At 39.7% G+C, this 13407-nt stretch overlaps 1 protein-coding gene and 2 pseudogenes across 1 annotated transcript in view; 2 read left to right on the top strand and 1 right to left on the bottom strand.

Moving 5' to 3' along the window:
- The window catches only part of CHID1 (chitinase domain containing 1), a 424884-nt gene that overhangs the window by 115115 nt on the left and 296362 nt on the right, over nt 1-13407 (top strand). The gene's annotated exons all lie outside the window — the stretch shown is intronic.
- On the bottom strand, nt 8453-8570 carry LOC146046460 (5S ribosomal RNA; annotated as a pseudogene).
- Nucleotides 9662-9779, top strand: LOC146046459 (5S ribosomal RNA; annotated as a pseudogene).

The following is a 13407-nucleotide window of genomic DNA, read 5'->3' as shown; positions in this document are numbered from 1 at the left end:
TTCTTCTGCTGCTATTACCTGAAAGTAAGAATATTGAATGCAAATGGATTCTAGACCGAAATGGCAGATTTTCATGAATAATGTCACATTGTATCATTTTAAAGTTGATTTAAAATGGCAAGTTATATTTTAATTCTTTAAACAATGGTATTAATGTAAGCTGTATTGTATTGTAGTGTTTTCCCTTCCTTTTAAGCATCTGTCTGATGATTGCTGTTAAAATAGGAATCTTCATGAACAAAAGGGAGAACTTTAATGTACAGTATGTCTTTGTTTGTTTGTTTGTTTGTTGAGTAAATATGTTTTTCTGGTATCGTTGTGACAGAAATAATCAAAGGGTAGAAATATAAAAATAGCTAGAACTAGAATATATTTATATATATATATATATATATATATATATATATTTTTAAATGACATTAGCAACATACTGTACCATATACAAGCATGAACAGAACGTTTGGTTTGACAAATTTAGATGTATCTACATACTGATGTGTGTGTTCCCTCTACAGCAGGCATGTCCAACGTTGGCCCTCCAGATGTTGTGAAACTACACATCCCAGCATGCTTTCCCACAGTTTTGCTATTAGAGAATGCTAAAACTATTGCAAAGCATGCTGGGATGTGTAGTTTCACAACATCTGGAGGGCCAACGTTGGACATGCCTGCTCTACAGCTACCCTCAATATGCCATGTGGCACGAGACACCAGCATGGTGTAACGTTAAAAGTTTTTAAATGTGCATCCAATTTGCACCACAGATGCAGCGAAAACCCCACTCAGTCTGTATCAGAGACTCCAGGCTACAACTTTAACCACACAGGAATGCGGTAACCAGTCAATCGGCCCCATAACTGGCATGCCACATGCTGTACTTGAACAATGACAGTTAGGAGCTGAATTACGTGAGGAGATTTCATTAATAAATATAGTGCTCATTTCTTAAGTTGTGAGGCCATACCCCAGCAACATAATCACTGTTTTATTGGTTTGATACTTACTTTTTAACTAATGATTTTTAACCCTTTCAAGTTCAACGTCTAGTCAGGCTCAACAGCCCTAGCGCTAGTAGCAGATCCAATGGTGAGCCACTTTAAAATAAGAACATTAACATTGATCAACATTCAATGTAGACCATTTATATATATATATATATATATATATATATATATATATATATATATATATTTTTTTGGACTGCAACGGTATAAAGCCATGCAGAAGTGACATAATTGCTGCTTTATTGTTTTGTTACTCCATAATGTAATACTTTTCATATAGTCCATAATCAAGGCCTGCTCTTCATTCTGCTTAAAAAAAATTAATACTCCGCAATACAATACAGGTTGAGTAGCCTTTATCCAAAATGCTCATGACCAGAAGAAATTTGGATAACTGACTATTCCGTATTTCAAAATATTTTTAGATTTCAATGATGTATCTTGAGGTATCTTGCATTTATGTTGTATAAACACATCAAACACACACACACATAAATATATATATATATATATATATATATATATATATTTTTTTTTATTTGTGCATGAAACAAGGTTTCAAAACATAAAACAAGGTTTGTGTCCTATCTCAGGCACTGAATTTGAATGCCAAGCAATAATTTTCCTGCACATATATTTAGTGGCAGTTATATATCATGTAAGGGATACTCAACCTGTATAGTGTGTGTGTGTGTGTGTGTATATGTATATATATATATATATATATATATATATATATATAAAAAGTGGGTTAACCTCCGTAGTGTGCTAATATTGGAAAGACAGCAGCTCCTCCGATAAGGTTCTCCTGTTAGTGAGAGCCTGGGGTGTACAGCAGAGCCGAATTTCCCATTAGGCACGTGAGGCACGTGCCTAGGGGCGGCACTTGGATGCCTGTGATAGTACTGTCATCCTAAAATGTACCAATAACTGCAAAATATCCACTGTACTGTACTATATTCCATCTTAAATAGAGTGTCAATGATAGGATATGCAGATACTGCCCCTGTAACCTGTCCTACTTAGTAACTATGTATACATACTAAAAGAACATGTCACAGTTTGTGGATTTTTTATAAATCCATTACACTGGCTATTATCAAATGAAGGCTTATAAGTAATCAATAAATCAATAAAAATAATACAATTAGGCGGGTGGTGCTAACATTATAGTTGTGCCTAGGGGCGCCCTCATCCCTAAATCCGCCCCTGGTGTACAGAGATACAAAGGGGGGTTATCGGAGTGCGCTAAAGTGAGTACCACTTAGCCAATACACAATTAGTCCAAATAGCTGGAATTCTTACCAGAATTTCTACAGAACAGTTCTTTCATCCATTTTTGAAATAAGAAGGAGACTCCTTTTAAGATGCGATCCTTTATTCGTAAAACCCAACGCGTTTCGTCGCACAGGACTTCGTCAGGGGTATAGCTACAAGTGGTACAAATAAAACAGGATACAATATGAATATTTGTACAGAAACACCGTACATAAATCACATTATATTTCATTTAAAAATAGGTATGGGATATACATACCAATAAAGTATATATAAAATCTCAACAAGGTAGATGTAGAATCAGTGTCTTTGCACTGTAAAATATCTATAGATAAAAGATACCGAGGTACTTGTGTAGTTTCACTCGCTTCACTCGCCCACGCTTCGGGCTCGGTGGCTCGCTACGCTCGCCACGCTATCTAAAATCAACTCCATGCCAACGTGGATAGTGGGGGTATGAACTATCCACGTTGGCATGGAGTTAAGTTACTTTATTTTAGATAGTTTGGCGAGCGTACCCAACCCGGAAGTAGCACGGCGCCATGCTGGTGCTGTGAAACTACACAAGAACCGATACCGATACTTGGGATCAGAGGGTGAGCAAGCGAAATGTGTTAATAACCATTTTATTCAAAAAATTCTCTTTCTTACCTATAAAATATATCCTGTGTACGTATGATTGGCCCTTCACGGGTGTCCACTTATTTATATATATAATGATATATAATGTCTTACAGCAGGGGTGGCCAAACCTGTCCTCAAGATCTACCAACGGTGCATGTTTTCCAGGCAACCTGTGGATCTATAGTAGGAATGAATGCAGCAGGTTTGAAAATGTGACCAATAGTATTCACTACAGCTGTGCACCAACTAGCGATCTGCAAAACGGGGACCGTTTGTAGATCTCGAGAACTGGTTTGGCTACCCCTGCCTTACAGTATGCGATATTGATGTATGTTATTTTCCCCTGTATTTTGCAGAATCCTTCTAACACCATATGAATAAAATAGTCACATAGCATAATCACCCCCCACCACACACACACACACACACACACACACACACACACACACACACACACATACTGTACATCCCCTAAGTTGGCCATGAGTTAAACATCTATTCTTGGGTTTAAAAAAAAAAGCTGTAAGTGGTACATTTACTTATAAGCTTCTACAACTGAAAAGAGCAACCAATCAATTCCTGTCTTTCATGTTCTAGGATGCAATCAATAACTGATAGACACAATCTCATTGGTTGCTATGGGCAATATCACCTCTTTTCATTTTTAGAAGCTTTAGTAAATTTACCCCTAGGTGTTAAGAAAAAAAAGACAAACAAGGGGTACTTGTTTAGTTTCATGGTGGCCGATATATTGGATGCGATATCGGCCGATCCGATAAGATTTTTTACCTGTTCATAACCCCACTATCCACTACGCATGGAGTTGACCTTATATAGTGTGGCAAGTGCAGCGAGCCACCGAGCCCGAAGCGTGGCAAACGGACACGAATTACTGCGCTCGCCACACTATAAAAAATCAACTCCATGCGTAGTGGATAGTGGGGTTATGAACAGGTAAAAAATCGCATTGCATCGGATCGGCCGATATATCGCATCCGATATATTGGCCGCCTTGAAACTAAACCAAAAAGTACCCAAAAAGGTGTTCTATATATATATATATATATATCTATCTATATATATCTATATCTATATATATATATCTGAGTAGCCGATCACTAAAATGATCCATTTTGGAAGACCAGAAAAGTAAAAGAATATTCTGAAGACTCAGTGACCACCGTCTCACAGGAGCTACTGTAACTATAATCAAGTGCTTTATATTATATATTGGTAAGAATTACATTTATACTGCAGCTATGTTCCTGCAAATGTTACATAATACCTTTTTATATGTACTTCAGATGTAATTTACTTTGACTTTTTTCCTTCCTATGGAAAGTAGCAATGAACGTATTATAGATGAGGGCTGGCCCTGGGATTACATTTCATTGCTCTGCCTGAGCAGGTCCCGTCTGGGCACCTCTCATGCATCAAGCACCAGGAGAGCTGTCAGATCTCCGCTGAGCCTGTCACCCACTCACTTATCCAGCCAGCTGCTTGTAATGCTCCCTACATCCACAAACTCCCAGGGGAGCCCAGCTTACATTTTTATTTCAAACACACCGTTTGTCTTATGCTTTATAAAGGTTAATGGGAATAAATGTGGCTGCCTTGTGTTACAAGGTGGGGACGGCATGGTGGGGGCTATTACTTATTGGAAAGCAGTCTAGCTCTTTTAATGATAATCTCATTCGTTTAAGGGTAGCCTGGCTCATTACAAGTGAATTTCCTAAGGGACACCTCCTAGCTGGAACAAAATCAAGGTAGCAGGAGAATGGCTCGTGAGCGCTGCAGGCAATTAGGTGTCCTTGCAGCTTTTCTACAAATAGCATCACTGCCAGTACGTGGTACATCCACACCAGACTCCTTGGTTGGGGGTACAGATCTAGAGAATGTAAATGGTCCAGATTATAAGGTGATGGTTATCTGTTCACATAAACTGGAGAGATAACGGATTTATCTTTTTCATTTTTAATTAGATACGAATGAGATAGCCGTTCAGTAAGTCGTATGGCATTTGTTTTTGGATTTGCAGTCAGTGGCGTCTCGTTCTGAGATGCTTAGAGAGTGTCAATCAAGAGATGCACGGGTCCTAGTTTATGTTCCTGTGAAAGAAATGTATTTCGATATTTGACTGATGGTTAAGTACTGTGCTTCTGCTGTGTCCCTGTCAAGATACGTCACTAGGTCCACATCCATTCGGTCGACCACTGAAGATCAACAGGGCTTACTGTAGGTCTACATCTGCAATAGGTCGACGTGGCTAAGGTTGGAAGGTCGACACAAGCATTAGGTTCGACAATGGGAAGGTCGACCATATAAAAGTTCGGCATGAGTTTTTCACATAGATTTTTTTTTTAGCCGACATGTGCCGACAGGCGGTATTCCATCCACTATGGCGTGGTGGGAGAATATAATAGTGTCTGAAGCAGACGAGCGGATGCGGTACACTTTGGCAGTGTCCATGTCAAATATGTCGTCATTTGAGACAAAAATTTAAAAAAAAACTCTCGTCAACCTGTTGACTGTCGACTTACCCATTGTCAATCTAATGCTTGTGTCAACCTTCCAACCCTTCTCGACCTTAGCCATGTTGACCTATTTCAAGTGTCGACTTAAGCCCCATCGACCTTCAGTGGTTGACGTAAAATAGGGTCGGCCCACACCCATCCCTGTCATGTATTATAACTCGTTTTAGCACATGTTTTTCATCCTATTGTAAATGGTCATTGGTCATCTTAAGGGCAGGACTAAGCTTGGCTGTAGGACAGGCATATCCACACTGTGTCTCTCCAGGTGTGGTGAAACTACACATCCCAGCATGCCTTGCCATAGTTTTAGCATTCCCCATTAGCAAACTGTGGCAAGGCATGATGGGACTTGTAGTTTCATAACAGCTGGAGGGCCGCAGTTTGGACCATTATAATAGCTTGCTATGTTGCGCATTTCATGGCATGTCTGTCATAAACCTTACGTGTTACGTGACGTTACATATTATTCTGACCAGTGCATTTTTTCCAGCTTATTTAGGCTCTGAAATATGTGCAATTTTTCCATCAGGAAATTTTATTTTCTGTCATTGTCATTAATAAACATGTAGTGTTGGTCACCAGAATTGAAAATTGTGCACGGGGTGCATGTAGCTATATAGTTATCGAGAGAGGCCGAACTACCATTTGTGCAGCAGGCGCAGGGCCCCGGGGCGCCTGGGGACTAAGAGGCCCACTGCTTCCCCTGTCACCCTTTTTCTGTCACCCACTGTTTTTCCGTCACACTCTGCCTCCCCTTGCCTCTCCCTTGTCAACTTCTGCCTCTCCCTGTCACCCTCTGCCTCCACCTGTCACCCTCTGCCACCCACTGTGAGTTGCATATTATGAATTGATGTGGAGGATGGGGGCCCAAATGATATTTTTGCACCTGGGCCCAATACCCACAAATTCCGTCACTGCTTATACCTATGTAAGGACAGTGTTCCAGAACAGGACTCTCTGTGGGGTAATTTATTAAGGTGGGAGTTCTATTGAAGATGGGATGTTGCTTGTAGCAACCATTTAGATTATATCCATTTTGTTCTATAAGGTTCTAAATAAATAAGAAGAATCTAATTGGTTGCTATGGGCAACATCCCATCTTCAGTAGAAGACAGGTCTTAGTAAATTTACCCTGTGAGCCTAAAGGGCCTGCCCATTGACCCATTAAAATTTAGTCCTGATTGATGGGCTCAGTGAGCAACATTGACATGAGAAGAGAGGGGGAGAACTGCAAACACCTACAAGGAGTGTTGCGGTATTTGATGATTAGCTTTATGGCACAGCTGAACGCTTGGTTTAAGTCTATCAATAAGCTTATTTAACCCTTTGAGTGCCAACATCTCTGTGAGAGATTTGCTAAATATCCGCTAATAATGCAATCATCTCTCACATTTGTTAAATTAATTCAAATGAAAAATGTTGTGTAAAAAAAAATAATAATATATATATATATATATATATATATATATATATATATATATATATATATATATATATATATATATATATATATGGAAAAAGATTTGGTTTGGACTAGGATAGCGACTTATTTGCACGTTTTAAGTAAACATGGGACAATAATTGTAATAAAGGTGAACAATTTATTTAATACAGAGAGATAAGATAAAAAAAATATATAAAAATACAGGGGATATAAAAATATATAAAAAAGACAGAAAAAAAAATATATATATATATAAAAAGATGACAAAATACTTAGTGTGTAATAAAATTGGGAGAGATAAAGTAGGTCAGTAAAGCAGACTGGCCAGACTAAACACCAATATACTAAGTATATAACTGACTAAAAGCTATATGCAAGACAACTATAAATTTAAATAGCAGGGTATTCAGTTGCTAAAAATGAAGAATCAGAGAAAAATATGAAATATCAGCTTAACTTGGAGCAGTGCGGTGAGGAGCAGGTGACCGAAGTTTATCCCAACATGTTTCGTCCGATAGGACTTCGTCAGGGGTAAGGGACTGAATGACTGAGGCTGTATTTATGACAGGGATAGAGACTATGGTGCCGCCCCCCTCGTTAGCAATGCTTAATTGGACCAGGTATAAGTTAAGCATAAAACATTGATTAGAGATATGTGGTACATGCTACAATAGGCATCTAGTGGCCCCACTTATAGATATCCGAAAACGAGCTGTACAGAGTCTTAAAACTTGATAGTAAGGTTTGGAGTGTGTCAGCTCCGTTTGGAAGGAGCGTGACATCACATCCGCCCCACTTCCGCCACACATCCGGCGTCAGTATAGCGCTACTGCGCATGTGCGCCTAGTTCTTATAGCGTTATGAAGTTTCTTCAATTAGTAACATATGCGTCCTGTTGCGCATGCGCGTTCTGACTCGACCCTCCGTTTCTGCGCATGTGCGCTATGTCTCTGATGCTCTGTGTCCTTCTGTGTTGTTCATAGGAGACACTCTCGTGTAACAGCACTGCGGGGGTACTTCTGGTGCTGACAGTTTGGCTTGAGGTTAACTCATTCATGGCAGGCTTTGTTTGAAGACTCCCATATTTTGGGATTGTGGTAGCCCATACGCAGGGGGTTCAGTTTATTCTGTAAATGATTCTCAGGAATGTGAGAATCGGTAATAGTGGGCGAAAAAAATATAAATTAGAAATATATTTTCAAGTAATTAATAAGTATATATGCAAATTAGAGATAATCAGAATGATATATAAGAAACCCTCTGTTTGATTAATTAGTTAAGGAAAGCACATTAGCGATAAGAGAGGAAAGGACTCCAATGGGGCACATGCACAGTGGTGTTGAGTGACGTATTCATGAAAGTACATAAGAATGAAAAATAAAAAATAAAAAATAAATAATAAATAAAATAAAAAATAAAAACATTAAAAAAAAATAATATAAAAAAATATATATATATAAAAAATAGATACACGGAATGAATGTGATGGGTTAAAAACAAGTTTATTTATTAATTATGTATAATTACAATGGTGGGTACAGTGCATACAGAAACTCGCCAAAGATGTTATATTACAGCACCCGATATTCCTGGGAGGTCCCCCTGCCCAGTACTGATCAGGCCCAGCACTGCTTAGCTTCCAAGTTCGGATGTGGTTGGGCGTCCCAGTGTGGTATGGCTGTATTGTGGTTGGTTGGAGATCCGTGCATGTCATCTCAAACCGATTCAAGGAGAAGAAATACCCGACTTACATCTTGGAGAAGGCTAATAAAAGAGCAAAAACACTAGACAGGAAGAAACTTCTTGAATATAAGCCCAAAGAGGACAGAGAACCGGATGTCAAATTCATTACAACTTACAATCACCATGAAGGATTAATCAAGGAGGCATTGAACAAGCATTGGAACATTTTACGGTTGGATCCCATCCTGAAAGAATCCTTACCTGCAAAACCACAAATTGTGTATCGGAAGCAAAAAAATCTGAAAGACCTTCTAGCACCCAGCATGTTGAGAGAAGAACCCAGCCGACAGGGAGGCCTACCAAAATGCACTGGAAGCTACAAATGTGGTCACTGTAATATCTGCAAATACCTTCACCCAAATAGAAAGAACTTTTTCAATAAGGACAAAACCAAAGAATTCAAGACTAAACATTTTATTAACTGTAACACAACATCAGTTGTATACATGCTGGAATGTCCGTGTGAACGACGTTACATAGGTAAAACTAAGAGGGCACTGAAAATCCGCATACAGGAGCATGTGAGGAACATAAAAAACAAAGTACAGACACATGCTGTTTCACAACACTTCAGTTTACACCATGACTCGGACCCGGAAAAATTGACATTCAGAGGCATTGAACTCGTTTCCCTCGGAGAGAGAGGAGGTGATCTATCAAATCTTCTTTCACGTAGAGAGATGTATTGGATTTATGAACTGAACACCCTGCATCCAGAGGGCTTCAACGAGAGCTATGAGATAGCACCCTTCATACAATGAAAAGAAGATGAGACCCCTGAGCGGTCAGTGATCTGTAACTAGGTTCCCGCTGAATAGTACCGGAATGGGTAACCATCTGGGAAGTCCAGTCATGGTACCCTCTTATATTTAAATATAATAAACCACCCCTTATTTTCACCGTAATTGCCACCCCCAGAGTCTCCATCCACTGCTTCATAATATCACCCCATTATTATTATACCTAATTAGTTGCCATAGTGTCTTGATTGCATAGGTGGTAACAATACACATGCACGGATCTCCAACCAACCACAATACAGCCATACCACACTGGGACGCCCAACCACATCCGAACTTGGAAGCTAAGCAGTGCTGGGCCTGATCAGTACTGGGCAGGGGGACCTCCCAGGAATATCGGGTGCTGTAATATAACATCTTTGGCGAGTTTCTGTATGCACTGTACCCACCATTGTAATTATACATAATTAATAAATAAACTTGTTTTTAACCCATCACATTCATTCCGTGTATCTATTTTTTATATATATATATTTTTTATATTATTTTTTTTTTTATGTTTTTATTTTTTATTTTATTTATTATTTATTTTTTATTTTTTATTTTTCATTCTTATGTACTTTCATGAATACGTCACTCAACACCACTGTGCATGTGCCCCATTGGAGTCCTTTACTCTCTTATCGCTAATGTGCTTTCCTTAACTAATTAATCAAACAGAGGGTTTCTTATATATCATTCTGATTATCTCTAATTTGCATATATACTTATTAATTACTTGAAAATATATTTCTAATTTATATTTTTTTCGCCCACTATTACTGATTCTCACATTCCTGAGAATCATTTACAGAATAAACTGAACCCCCTGCGTATGGGCTACCACAATCCCAAAATATGGGAGTCTTCAAACAAAGCCTGCCATGAATGAGTTAACCTCAAGCCAAACTGTCAGCACCAGAAGTACCCCCGCAGTGCTGTTACACGAGAGTGTCTCCTATGAACAACACAGAAGGACACAGAGCATCAGAGACATAGCGCACATGCGCAGAAACGGAGGGTCGAGTCAGAACGCGCATGCGCAACAGGACGCATATGTTACTAATTGAAGAAACTTCATAACGCTATAAGAACTAGGCGCACATGCGCAGTAGCGCTATACTGACGCCGGATGTGTGGCGGAAGTGGGGCGGATGTGATGTCACGCTCCTTCCAAACGGAGCTGACACACTCCAAACCTTACTATCAAGTTTTAAGACTCTGTACAGCTCGTTTTCGGATATCTATAAGTGGGGCCACTAGATGCCTATTGTAGCATGTACCACATATCTCTAATCAATGTTTTATGCTTAACTTATACCTGGTCCAATTAAGCATTGCTAACGAGGGGGGCGGCACCATAGTCTCTATCCCTGTCATAAATACAGCCTCAGTCATTCAGTCCCTTACCCCTGACGAAGTCCTATCGGACGAAACATGTTGGGATAAAATTCGGTCACCTGCTCCTCACCGCACTGCTCCAAGTTAAGCTGATATTTCATATTTTTCTCTGATTCTTCATTTTTAGCAACTGAATACCCTGCTATTTAAATTTATAGTTGTCTTGCATATAGCTTTTAGTCAGTTATATACTTAGTATATTGGTGTTTAGTCTGGCCAGTCTGCTTTACTGACCTACTTTATCTCTCCCAATTTTATTACACACTAAGTATTTTGTCATCTTTTTATATATATATATATATATATATATATATTTTTTTTTCTGTCTTTTTTATATATTTTTATATCCCCTGTATTTTTATATATTTTTTTATCTTATCTCTCTGTATTAAATAAATTGTTCACCTTTATTACAATTATTGTCCCATGTTTACTTAAAACGTGCAAATAAGTCGCTATCCTAGTCCAAACCAAATCTTTTTCCAAAACTACCCTTTGAACAGTACACCACTGTTCCTGGACTAAGCTGACACCCAGTATACTTAAAGGGGATTGCAATATATGGGACTTGACATCCGTGAAGGATCACCTGTTAAAAAATCTCTTGGCGCACATCTCACTCAAAACTACTTTGTCCACATATATATATATATATAATTAATGTTCCTGTATAAGGTACACATTACAGGTCATTATGATGAATAAAAAATGTTTGCTTGCCAATTTTCACACCAATTTTGACAAAATAACTTAGCACTCAAAGGGTTAAAAAAATGCTGTGACGCCTGATTTATAAACTTATATTAATGTATTAATCTTCCAATTTTAATTCCTACCTTTCTGGAGTCCCGGGTTGATGGCAGCAGCACTGCGGAATACAACAGTAAATATCTGCCAGAACATTTTTCCTGTGATCTCAGCATTGCTGCTACCAACGTAGGGCTAACGATTATAAAAATGGGTGCAGCGTTTGTGCTGTGGGCACCCCTGGACTCAGGGACCTGTGTATCTGTGTATCTGTGTATACGGCAGGGGTTCCCAAACTTTTTTTGAATCACGGCAACCTAGAGCTTTAAAATGTTTTCAAGGCACCCCATGGCCAAATGTATCTTATACCCCTTTCAGACAGAAAAAAAGACCCGTGAATTTCCCTGGTCGAGGAGGGTAGACCCGGGTTTTTTTTCTGTCTGAAAGGGTCAACCCAGGTCTTAAATGCCAGGACTACAACCCAGGAATTTACCTGGGTTTTTCCCGGGTCTGTATTCCAAAAACCCGGGTCGCCGGCTGTCTGAAAGGAAACGACCCGGGTTTTTTGGGATTATTACACATTGTTAGGCACTGATTGGCTCTCCTGGTGGGGTGCTGGCTGATTGGTTGTGAGGATGGGCCTCTCTGATTGGCTGGGAGGGCATGGCAATGGGGCTGGCCTCTGAGGTCATTAGGGAGCTGAAGAAAGTACAGCATGGCCCACTGGTAGAAGCAAGAGGTGAGCGCTGCTGGCAGTGAGAGGGGAGGAGGATATCGGAAAACAGATGACTGGGACAGTCAAAGATGCCACAGTGTACTCAAACATTGCAAATATACTGACAGCCGTGTGAGGTAACATGTACCTACCAGCAGTGGTCGAAGTGGGGCGGTATACGGGGGTATGGCATACCCCAACTTTAATCTGAAGATAAAAAAAAAAAGTTTTTTTTCCCCCCTCAGGATGCTCTCTGATCACTCAGCAGCACATATTGTGCTTTTGTAATACCCCTGTACAACGGGGCAGTCTGGCAGGGGACGTTGATGGACAGGGGGGTGTCCGAAGGTGCGCACTATATTCACTCTTTACTTTTCCATACCCCCACTTCAAAATTTCCATACCCCCACTTCAAAATTTCCACTTCGACCACTGCCTACCAGTGTATAAAACATTAAAACTTGTTTACAATATATCCTTGTGTCATGGTAAATGCAATGCAGTGAGCAGTCACCACCCACTTTTGATGACCTCATCTCTGTGTGCCTTTAAAACTGTCCTTTTCTTATGACACACAGAGTTTTGCAGGAAAAATCCGGCTTCTGTGTGAAAGGGGTCAACATGGGAAATACCCGGGTTTTTGCTCCTGTGTGGAAGGGGGTCAGCACCTTGCTGCCTAGTTCTACCCGGGTTTTTGTATCCGGGAAATACCTGGGTTTTTGGGATTTTTCTGTCTGAAAGGGGTATTATTGAGAAATTCAGAAAAAAATATAAAATTATGTACATTGTGTTTATACGTCACAGTTATGTGGTGAGAGACAGAATTTGCTTCTGTTTGTCCACATATATTATGATTGGCAGCCACAAGCACTGCTTTTGCCTGTTATATTGACCATAAATAATATGAATTGATCCTGGTCCACCAACCCAAGGCACCCCTGCAAGTGTTCTGAGGCACCCCAGGGTGCCTAGGCACACAGTTTGGCAACCACTGGTATACGGCACACACTGCACCCATTATAAATATTCACTGTTTGTACTACTGTGGGGCCAATGTGTGTGTTTACATACCATGGGGGCCACTGTGGAGCGTTTTTCCCCCGTGGGGCCTGATGGTGTGTCTTGACAATGTTAAAGT

The sequence above is a fragment of the Crinia signifera genome, chromosome 11 (assembly GCF_055691185.1).
Source record: "Crinia signifera chromosome 11, ASM5569118v1, whole genome shotgun sequence".
Taxonomy (NCBI): domain Eukaryota; kingdom Metazoa; phylum Chordata; class Amphibia; order Anura; family Myobatrachidae; genus Crinia; species Crinia signifera.
The sequence above is the reverse complement of the archived record's forward strand: the minus strand, read 5'-3'. Positions and strand labels throughout refer to the sequence as shown.